At 31.1% G+C, this 12,924-nt stretch overlaps 1 protein-coding gene across 5 annotated transcripts in view; it reads left to right on the top strand.

Annotated features, from left to right (window-relative positions):
* Positions 1–12,924, top strand: part of Cnc (NFE2 like bZIP transcription factor cap-n-collar) — a 112,411-nt gene that overhangs the window by 95,165 nt on the left and 4,322 nt on the right. The window lies entirely within an intron of this gene.

The following is a 12,924-nucleotide window of genomic DNA, read 5'->3' on the forward strand; positions in this document are numbered from 1 at the left end:
GCATAAATTTATTAAAATGGAACGAAAGCGTTCAACGAAAGATTTCAGGACAAAAGTAAAATGATGTTTATCTTTTCTTATTAGTTTCATAAGTAAAATAAGCCTTAATAACTGAATGTGAAATCGTTTATACATGAATGAATAAAAGCGTATTAATTGACTTGATTTAGCAACAAAAACAATGATACTGATACGATAGTAATAAATATTCATATGTTCATGAATCAGCAATTTCTTATATAGTGCTAATATATATACGCTCGATATATTATATAACATCTTTTATAATAATATACATAATATATGGAGAAAAGTTTCTACATATACATGAGTTGAACCGCTACACGTGATACGCGATAGTACCATTGAAAAGGATATACGAGACATATGGTCATGTTTAAAATAAACAAATGATATATCCCGATGAAATCTTTCTGTTTACATATTTCATGACTCTCTGGAATAGGTCTTATCGCTTAAGGTGATTTAATGGTGAGGCCATGAGAATGTATTATGTATGCTGATCGTTCAGTTACAAGTTAAAGAATCTAAAGATAAAAAGCTTCAGAAGAAGTGACAAACTAGTTCTTCTACGAGGTGCAATGGTTACAGCAATTTTATCACTTCTTATTAGCGTATTATCGTAGCATTCTATTAAACGTAACTACAATAATTACAAGAAATAAAAATACCGCGATCTCATTTATATCGGTAATATGTAAATTGAAATACATCCTGTCAAGAATAAACAGATATTCGGATACATACTGTGTACGTAATACTATATGTAAAGATATTTTTGAACAGTATATAGCGAAACGCATTTACTTCGAAGAAAGAAAAATATCGAAACGAGTCGAAAATATTCATACTATCGCACACATTCAGCCATCCATTAAGGATAATTATGACGCGCGTTATGTAAGCGTTCGGGCGAAAATGCAAACAGAAACGGTATTGTAGACGTATTAATGCATTGTACGTATACGGTATATGTACGAATGTTTACTCGAAACGTGATTTGCATGATTCGCCAGAACGATGAGTAACGGAAGAAGAAGGGGATAGAGCGATTACTGTCGCGGTAGAGCACGACAATCCTCTTCTGCTATCCATGGCTTAAAGCTAGGACTCGAACGAGTTTCGCGGACACGTACGTCTGGCTATTGCCACATGTGCATACGGGAACGCGGCTGTATTCGCATATGTGTGTCACAAGCCGGCAAGTGACTCATTCCCTTCTTTTGCCATTGCATCTCGTCAGCCGATCGTAATAATAGAACGAAATTGATTCACTCGCCTCACCGGTGATTCGTTTCGTAGCCAGATACTTACCCCGCAGATAGAATAAAGATATCGTTTATCTGCTATTTCTAGTACTTCTTTTATTATAAAACGATGTACTATCGCTTGAGCGAGATACTTTGAGAATGATAGAGAAACAATTGGGGCAGTTTAATAAAATTCAATTTGCTTTGACGCTTGAAGCAATTAGGACGAGTTTCGGTTTATTGGGTTATTGGACTGTTCGAATTGTTTTAATAAATATGGCTTGTTTAGAGCATTTAAACAATGAAGATATAAATATAAATATAAGCAATTATATTTTGTTAATATAGTAATTATCTAAATGATAAGCGTATCTGATAATGATGTTGCCAAAGCTGGTCTTAGATTTTATTGCTTCAGAATTTCTTTATAAAAGCATCGAGAAAAATTTATTTCTACTATTAATAATGAAAAAAATTTTCTTTTAACAGGAATTATGATTCAAAAAAAAAAAAAAAAAAAGAAATAGATACGAAACAAGCCTAGCAAATTGTAAATATTGTCCTTCTGTATAATAATCTTCTGATTACTTCAGAAAAGCCATATTATACATTACATTTATCTTTGATTAATTATCTGATTAAAATACTCTAGAATATTAATATCTATAAATGACGCGCACTGTATATAAATGTTAAATTTGTAATCACGCAAATTGAATATCAAACAAAGTCACAGTTCCGTTACATGATTCAGTAGAATTTATTTTTATCTTCTGTAACAACCAGTTGCTCAAGATAGAATGAAATCTCAGTAATGCGTAGCAATTTAACATTGTAAATAAATAAACAGCTATATAGTATTACATGCTCATAATTCGTATTGTTTAATTTTCATGAAACTGTGTTTTCTACAGCGAAAAGAATTTACGTGCTAAATAGTTTTTGTATTTATTGATATAATAAATCTTACAATAGAAGGTCTGTGGTGTGTGCAATCTGTTTGTCGTTGCTGCTATTGCTACAACTTACGGGAGATCACGATTCAAGAGAATTGTTCAGTTTCATAGCCTCATTAATACAATATTATTTTTATTAAGGTATATTGATCGATTTGTAACATCGAAACAACTTCTGATTTGTTCTTAAATATACTACACATTAACAATTGTAGATATTAATAGTAGCTATTAATATTGTAGATATTAATAGTAGATATTAATAGTAGTAGTATTAATAGTGAATTAATTATAATTATAATTGAAATAATCATTTTTCGATCTCAATAGAACATTAATTTTTTGGAATTATTTTCTTTTTTGGAACTTCTACATCTTTTGGGTATTTATAAGAAAAGGAGATTGAAACTAAGTAAAATAATATAGTATATATGGAATTTGACAAAAAGTGTGTCAAGAACTATTAAAAAATATTTGAGACGTCAAGATCTTTGTTAAAAGACGTTTGTCATGAATTGCTAAAGAAGATCTTAATTGTAGAATATGAAACTATAATGTCTCGCGTGACATCATTCCAGTCCCAATTCTCAGAGATCTTTGTTTACTCAGAACAACTCATTTATGCAGCGGTTGTCAAATTTATGCTAAGTTAGAAATTATATGCATCAAGAAGTATATATCAAGTATTACAAATGTAAAATTAACTTGTTTGTAATAATTTATATCAGTCTGTAACAGATGCATAGTTAAATATTCTTCTACTAAATCTATTATTAAATTTAATAGAAAACGACGTAGAGATATTTTTATATACTCAATTAACATGAATAAATGATAAAAATTAGTATGTTTATGCATTAGTGATCTTTTGCAAAGAAAAATTATACTTTAGGATAATTTTTTTCAGGAAACTCTATTATAGGTCATTTATAAATAACGAAAAGAATTATTTTGGATTATTTAATCACGACGGAGAAACCTAATTTTTCCGATCATTGGTAGAGAATAAATTCTTCGTTAACATTTTTTAATACTACTACACTTGACTATATTATCTATGTTTAACGATTTCAACTAACTGTAATGTAAATGGCTTTTATATAACAAACAACTGACTTCAAAGCAAATGACTTTTATGTAAAAATTGAACGCTGTTAATGTTTTTATTATCTTCATCGTGAATTTCGATAAATAGTGAAAAATCCTTAAAAATCATGTGGCGAAAATAATTTTATACTTTCTAATTACTTTAATTTTAAAATACTTTATAATTTTATACTGTGCTTGCAAGACAATCAGAAAGCATATTTTTCTTGAACGCTTTAATCTTGCTCTCGTTAAAAATATCTTGATTTTGTTTTATTTTATCGTTAATTTCATTAATAAGATATCGCACAAAGGTAATGAAATTTAATATTTATAATCTTCATTAGATAATATATGTGGACTAGACAATTGTGAGCAAAAGCGAGCGTGATTCTAATCATGGATTTACATCACAAAATCTTGAATAGCATAAATACGTATATATGTATATACGTATCTATTTTTATGTTGGAAAGTTAAGTATTGCCTAGTTGATGATCCAGTATTAAGATAGATCTTAATGAAAAATACAATTGTTAAAAATACCCAATTTTCGATTGATAACTTTTAATGTTCATTTAGAACTATAAGCTAGAAAAATTTATCAAATGTCCAGCTAGACAAATTGTAAAGTATAAATTTAAAAAAAATGTAATACTACATTGAATTCACTTGTACAATTATTGTAATTCCACGAGATTTAACTGTTTCATTAGTTAACTTCATCAAAAGAACAAAGTACTCTACTTGCTATATAGATATCTCACGTCTTACTTACATGATCTCTTTTTATGTTTAAATAAAAAATTGCACTGTAGTTAGGTTATTCTATTATATAATATAATAACGTTCGAGATACTAACATTTACCTTGCAAATTTGCTTTTCTTCTCGCTTTCGTTTTTTTTTTATCCTTCTTTTATTAACTTGCTATGATACGTACTAGTATGATATTCATTTACGACTACAAAGAATGATCGTACCAATGATATATATAATATAATATATTATTTTAATTTTTATAAATATATATATTTAATTATATTTTAATTATAAGTATATATATATATATATTAATGGAGTATCTGAATCATAATTGTTTGATTAATTTATTTAAAATCACTAATACAATTTTAGAATGGAAATACGATTAAGAGTTTTATGGCGATACTGACAGTATCAATCGGTATTTACTATATCATCGCTGACTAAAATCTTATCTTTAATCATGATTTTACGCGTTCCAGTTGATAACCAAAGTGCAACTTTATACATATCGTTTATTCGATCGGCAATTGGATCGACGACATATGGACAGAGGAATACATTTCTAGTAATTATACCGTATTATTAATATTACAAGTGTTTTTCAACATTGAGTTAAACGTCTTTAAATTCTACCAGAGAAAAATTACTATGAAATTATCTACGTGCAAAACACTTTTTCGTAATCAAGAATATGTACGTTTTTACACTACGATTTCTGTTATATGTTTGGAAAGCTTAATATCTTTGTCTCTTTTTTTTTAGAAGTGTTCCTTTCGTTGTAAATATTCATTATTATATGAAATCTTTGTATTTTGTATTTCGTAAATTTGAACGCTTAATATACCCATAAAAGTTCGTTTCAGTATGTGTTTCGCGGGATATTTTGAAATTTCATTAGCGTCGCAATAAAATGCGAGGTATCGTGTTTATATCGGTGAAGTTTGAAAAAAGAATTAGAAAGTGTACATGGAAATTAGAAGATAGTTATTGCAAACATATTTCACAGGAGCCATCAAAGTGTTTGATCAATAAATAATCCATTTTACATTAATAAGCTTCCTTGTATATAATGAAAACATCTTTTCCACTAATTACAATCGTTGCAAAAATACCATTGTGTACCTTATAAAAGAGTCGCTTTTATTTAAATATTATTTTAAATTAAATATAATTTAAATATAACACATATAAAGTACAAATAACACAGCTCCTAATCGTCTTGCATTAAACGCACTCATTTTGTAGTGAAATTTTGTAGTATTCCGTTTTATTAAAACCAGCTCTATTTTGCTTTATTAAAACTAACTTCTTATTTCCGCCTTAGATCAACCTTACTAACGTAAGCGTAATAGCCATGTGTTATTGCAGCATTAAAAAAGTTTTTTTTATGTAATATGGTCATAAAAATTTTTCTGCGATAACGCATTCATCAAATACTTTCATGATTCATCATACGTGCTTGTTAAAAAATCATTTATTATTTGAAATAATCGTAATTACTATAAAATTAATAACTCCGGCGTAATGAACAATTTCAGTGATTCTTAACGAGAAGATACAGCTTGATTTAAATGATCCTTCGAGAGTGTATCTGTTTATACTACATCGTACGATTTATTATGCAGTTACATGTGATAACATTCTGGCCATTTCTTCAAGCCTATATATATATCTCTCTCTCTTCCTGCTTTTTATTTTAAATTACAAATATCGTCGTCAATGGTAGGTCGTCAATTCGACGTTATTATGTTGATATCGCGAATGGTTATCGGCTGGAGGACAAACTGCTATGAAACGTTGTGAAGCGCTGTCGTTCTAATTTCGTAATATTGTTTTCCTTATACATTCCACATGACATACTCGGCTAACTAGCATACGGCTATTGAATTCAGCTCGATATTTACGATAACAAGCGTTGGCTATTTGCTTTTCGAGCTTGTCACGTGTCACGTGTCTTACACAGGTGTGTCGTCCGTTTGCTTCTCTGTCTTACAGTCACGCTTCTATTTGCACGCATAAATTTGCGCTTGCATCGTGATTAATTAACACTTGAACGTCGATGAAGTGTTTTGCAACTTTTACCAAACGTGTGCCATTTCCTCTCCGTACATTAAACTATCGTTTCAAATTATTTTTCATTCAGTCATCGCGCGTACTCATCGTCTCCTGTGTACTCGCATTTCATGCGTTCATCTTCGAAAAAAACGTATCGCCTACGGATTGAAATATCGATAATCGTGACGAGATCTCAGGAAAACTATGTAATAAGTTTCCTTTGACGTAAACATAGCATTAAGAACAAAAACTTTGTAGCGTCACCCAAAATCAAGTCGGAAACCACCGCTATTAATAGTTACGTGCGCGACCGCATGTGCTTTATTATCACTTGGCGAGGTTTGCGAACAGATATCGCATCCATATTTGAGATGCTTAGTCACGCGACCTCGGTTATTCGAAAGGCTTCTCCTCTATTTAGTTCGCTACAGATGAATTTTGAGAGTACAGGTCTGTGCAAAGTGCATCTCGCAATAGCGAAAGAAGAATGTTTCTCGTAGGTAATGAACTTTCTTAAAAAATGATTTCTGAATGATTCCCCTGAAACGTTATCGTTCATACGATAAGATACTTGATATCTTGATATACTATTTAGATATTAAGGGGAATACACAAAGACACACATATATATATTTGCTTGAAAAAAAATTGTCGTGTCATGCTTGATACCTGACGACGTAAATTATTACGAGCGCTCTTTATTATTATATTATCCCGTTATAAAACTATTTTGCGTCCTTGCTTCATGAGACAGCAATTTGGTGATCGCCATTTATCCTTGACAATTTTAAGATGACGCAGATGGCTACGAATGGATGTTACAGCAGTTAGATGTAAACGATAAAACGTAAAATTGTTACTTGTGCTGTTTTAATGTCGTATAGCTGTAGGAAGCATAAATGTGTCCCGTTTTAATTAGATTCGACGAGCCTATTCTTTCTTTCCAGCGTAATAACACCTGGTATAAAGAAAAAGAACGCTTTCTGTGTTTTTAACGTCCGTGTAAAACAGCAGGATATGCAAAACAAAAGGGATAATTACGTACACGCGGCAGATAAGTTTGCAAAACTACACCCACGAACAGCGGTGAAAGTACGAATGACTGTCGGCTGCATACTTATGTAGTTACGTTTCCTTACACTGTTATATCGCGTGATTACGATAGACGAACATTTGCACTATATGTGGGCAAGACGTACGTTAATTGCGCTGATTGATGACCATTTCCATAGAATTGCGGAAAATTTTATTGAAATAAATCGTATAAATCGATGGTGTCACATTAAATGTCAAATCCAAATTCTTTCTTTAAATTTGTTTAATTTTGTTACTGACGTCGTTGGATTCTAATGTTGCAAATAGCTCAATTTGCTGTTTAATATATAAAATAAATATTAGTTGAAATGAATTAAAAGTTATATTTAAGTTCTTTCTTTGTTAATGTTATTACTGGTGTTACTTACTAATACGTTTCTTCTTTCTTCAATTTTCAATTTGATATGCAAATCGCTATACTCGGAATACAATTCGTTCCGTTTATTTATCAAAGTTAATGAGTAACCGTATGTCGTAAAATCGCGCCATTATATAGATACTGGAATTGCATTTGCGCATACGTCAATTAAGCAGCAATATTTACTGCAACTTCAACTTTTCGTGTTTCTTTTATGTTGCTGCTAATATCTCGAAGACATTATCAGTAATATTATGTTTCCTCGCGCGCATTTAATTATGAAAAGAGAAACGAAAGAATGTCATTTTTACGAATAAAAAGAAACGTGACTTTTAGTCTGGAAAATTTTATATCACATGAGAAGATACAACCGCTTTCAAGACAGTCTATTATGTCATTGATAAAATTAGAAGTAACGTAGTAATATGAAAAGTCCATGCATATGATAAACAACTTTTTTATTTCTTCTAATTATGTTCATCGTTCTACTGAAATCAGCGTTTTATTAAATTTCATAACATATAAGGCGTATCATTAATTCTCATCTTAAAACGTTGTTATTTGTTTATCAGCTTTGATCGCACTCGAGATTATATCTTACAGCAACATATCGTACGATATTCTCAATCAATTTCTGTCTTTCTCGGCTACTTGTTATCTTACTTCGTATAGTAAAAATATAACGTTAATATCAATAAAAACTTGATTTCTCAATTAAATTTGTATGCCATACCTAGAAACGATTCTATTCGTTTTATTGGACAGAGAGTGGCACGTAACGTATCACAAGGAAGTTTCTCACTTTTTTAGAGTACAAGGGTTTATCAGAAAGGACTCTAAAGTCCAATCATAGCGAAGCGGTATAAACGATAAAACATGTTTGAGACCGCGCTAAAACGAACTTGTTTTTAGCAAGGTCAGTTCTCTACTGTTTCTTTGATAGCAGTGGAACATGAAAAAAAGAAAAATGAGATATTTGTAATTAAATTGTTCTTTCGTAAACTCTTGATACTATGTTACTGATACGTACGAGAGGAAATGCAACCGTTTTTCCTTATAAATATATCTTGCCATGTACGATATAAATATATTATATATATATACGTGCGATACGGAACATTTTGAAATTTTATCAGTACTGAATGAAACTCGACTATCATAGTATTGGTAAACTTTGAAACAAATCTGAAAATATACACAAAAGCTACAGCATATTTAGCGAAAGTATATGTTTCACAGAGACGAGCAAAGTATCTAAACTCAAATTATTTATTATATTAATAAGCTCCGATGGCCTCAGCAGGACCGTTTTTATCGCTTGTTATTATATGGTTAAGATTGCTGTTCGTATCGTGTACTAATTTTTTATTTACAGTAATTGTCTTGTAATATCCGTATACATTTTCCTTAAACCAATACGATCCTGACAGTACCAGTGAAACTTCAAAATGTTTCATATATTATAATAAACACATAAAAAGTTTCTAAGATAAATAACGAAATATTTTCGTGATAGTAACGTAAAAATGTAGTAAAAATATCGCTTTGTTTTTATGATAAGTAAATAGATTACAATAGTGTTATATACATGACAATTGCTATCGTTCCTTGACATAGTATTTTTAAAGCGTGTGGCTAGATGACTTAACAGATTAACATGAAATACGCTAAGTTACTGATCGATGAACGAATTATCCAAGGGTACGCGAAGTTGACTATATGACGAATCGGTGGACACGCGACGTAGCTGTACGACGTCGCTCCCACCGTCGTCGGTGTCCGTCCAATGCCGAAGTGAAAAGTGACGCTAGTCACCAGCCTCTTGAAGCGAGTGGTGACGCCCCGCGCCGGGTCAGCCTCTCGGCTACGCGCCACCAACTAAAATACTGTAGTTATGTTTACGCTGCGTTCGCGATCGAATGCCTATCTAACATATCTCGTGATGTCGCGGTAATCGTACGAGTCTAGACGGGCATAATGTGTTCCCCGAGGAGAAATCATTGGCCATGATAGATTCCCGTTTGTGTGCATCTCATCAACGATGAACTATGATTCCGTGAATTTATAATAAATTTTTTTTTACTGACTCGTACAAAAACTTTGTATAATCATGCGGTTGTGTGACAGTTTGTGATTCATTAAGTGTTCGCTTATTTTAATTCGTTAAAATGTATCGATATAGTGTACAATATCGAATTCGATATTGTTGAACGACAGAAGTGATTATCGATTGAAACATAGTGGATCGTATCGACGATGAAACGGATTCTTAATCGCAAGAATCTAAACTTGAGTTGATAACTGTATCTTTGTCCTTAGCACCGAGCCATTGTTGAATTGCGTGTAAAGAAAGGGGGACACAGTGTAGATATATTTGTGTTTATCTCGGCGCGATTAATATGCACCAGCAGGAGGTAGATTCAATATGCCGCGGAAGATTGTTGTGAAAGAGAGAAAGGAACATCTGGTAAAGTAAAGGTGCTAAAGAGCTGGTTACTACGAGAAAACACATTTACGCCGGCGACGTTCTCGAACATGTACTCCTACACGTATTGTACCGTTTACTGTACCTTGAAAATTCTCGAGATATAGTACCGGTTTATACGTAGATACGTTTAAAGCGAAACGACCGATCAATCGAAGAGAAGGATATATAGTCAGGTTATTCTCCTGATGTTAAAGCGTATCGATCGAAAACATTGATTTTTGGATTAAGCTCTTCTAGAGCTTAAATGGCGACTATGGGAGTTATCGTATATATACCACGTAGGTAATTTTCTTTCCCGAGAATGAGTAATATTTAAACGTATGCATTTGACGTCGACTCGTGCTCGACTTATCAGTGATCGGCAAAATAATATCGTGTTTTCATATTTCACGCGCTAGTTTCTTACTTCGTTGTAGACCTTGTCTCGTTAAAGATGAACTATACAAATTGCCATTGTTTGCATTTTTGACGTTCCGATTATAGTATGTTTATTCATGTCGATTTACGATAGAAAATGTAAGAAGTTATAAATAATATTCGACTGCTTGATTTTGTCGTAAGAAGGAAGAGAGAAACGTAATATGCGCGAGCTTTGGAATTCGTATATATAGTTAGGTATATACATAGTTCACAATGTGCAGAGTATATCACGTGTTTGATATGCCATCGACCTACATGTACTCTGGATTAACTCTGTGACCAGCATTGAATCTATTGAACTCGAATAGCGTTCGACTTGCGATACTTAGCACTTAAGCGATACTTAAAGACTGAAATTACGTGCTTCTTGAATAAAAATGATGTTATATCATAATACGTTTCTCATTTATAGATTCCATTGAAAAGTGAATTCGTTAGTCTGATAGCTTATCGCTGAGATCGAAAGTGCTGAGTCACAACAATTTAATGATTTACTCTGTGCATTCTTACTATATTTTTTTCTTCTTACACTTCGTATTTTTTCATGCTTACATCGCTATATATAACAGTCTGTTATTGAATATAATTTCAGCGCATTAAATGAAAAATGATAAATAAAATTCAAATGAGTATAACAAGCCTAGCTTGAACCATTAGGTCATACTACATATATATATATATCATTTCATGTATGTTAATAGTACTCGCTTAATACAGCACATGTTTCAATGAATATTTTAAGACAGACTTAATAATTTTTAAATATAATTTAATTGTTGTGCTTAAAATTATCCGTTTACTGAAAATGTAATATAAAATCGCTTTAATTGAAAGCGTTAATTCTTTTATTTGTGCTAAAATTTCAAATGCAATGTACGTATATAGTACGTGTAGTAGTTAAATATATAATAATATACATATATTATGCAGCGAACGTACGACTAATCAAACGTTAAATCGCACAGACATTTCATCTATTCCTTGGTAATGTGGAACCATTATTATTCCTCGCAGTATAATTTACATATTTTTTCTTGAGGCAAACAAACTTACTTGAGAAACTTGCATCAATAAGGACAATGTATTGAAAAAATCAACAATTTAAAAATATATCCTAGCTCTTATCTGAGATACGTATATAGTCGTTAGTATAATGAGGACTTAAAAAAAAAAAAAAAAATGGTAATAAAGCATTGTATTTCTTTTCGCAAAATTAGTTGATAAGAGCGAATGAAACTTGATCTTAGTCACGTACGATTCTGTTGCAGCTGAATGTGCTGAATGTTTCTAAGAAACGCGGTATCACTGTACCAGCGCATCTTAATCTCTTTGAATGCAACGTTCCTGCGTTAATTTCTTGTCATATATCCGGCATGGATTCTACAGGCGATATTGACTTCTCTTTTTAATTTTTATCTATTTCGCAATATGTTATTCTTCGATAAACTTGCCAAGTTGTGTTTATTTTGTATATCTATATACGCACGTATATTTGATAAAATTTACCAGTTATCTTATGTTTAAATTATTGATTCATACATATATCTAGTATTGGTAATAATTTAGATTCGTCGAATAAATATGTAGAATGTGTTTCGATAAGTTCATTCTAATTTAAACTATGGCAAGTAGAGTCGATAACATGTGAAATAAACATATTCTTATACATATACAACGTATTTCTTTCATTTATTGTATAATTTTTCACGATCTCTTGATTTTATCTTGAAGATATAGCGCATATTAATAGGCATGGTTGATCAAGAAGTAATTCACGCGACCAATAGACCTTGAGCTTGAGCCTTCCTCTTCTTACGGCATGTGTATTTTCACACTGTTCGTTAAATGAAATATATACATGCACTGTTTCTCAAGTAATTATTTAATAAAATCATGCGAATATTTCTTATTACACACAACTGTTTCACTTCCACCATAACTTGACAACTTTAGTAAAAATAAATATTATTGCTACAAAAATAATTACACACAATGTGTAACTTATAGAAATGTACTATTACAAATTTAATGCTCCATCATTTCATGTATATTAATAGTGCTCGCTTAATACAACACATATTTTAGTGGATATTTTAAGACAAATTTAGTAATTCTTAAATATAATTTAATTGTTGTGGATGACGCTTAAAATTATCCCTTTACTGAAAATGTCGTAATATAAAACCGCTTTAATTAAAAGAATTTACTCTTTTATTTGTGCTAAAATTTCAAATGCACATTACTTTTCACATTACTAATGTATTTATAGGCTTCATTGATAAGCAACATTGTAAGTCAAGTAAATAAGGAAATGCAAAATCGATCATTTCGTAAAATTGCCTTTTCACATTATCATATACATATATCATTTCATAAAATAGTCTTTATTTTCATATTTGTGCGTATTTATATTTCTGCCTTAATTCTC

The sequence above is a fragment of the Bombus fervidus genome, chromosome 6 (assembly GCF_041682495.2).
Source record: "Bombus fervidus isolate BK054 chromosome 6, iyBomFerv1, whole genome shotgun sequence".
Taxonomy (NCBI): Eukaryota; Metazoa; Arthropoda; class Insecta; order Hymenoptera; family Apidae; genus Bombus; species Bombus fervidus.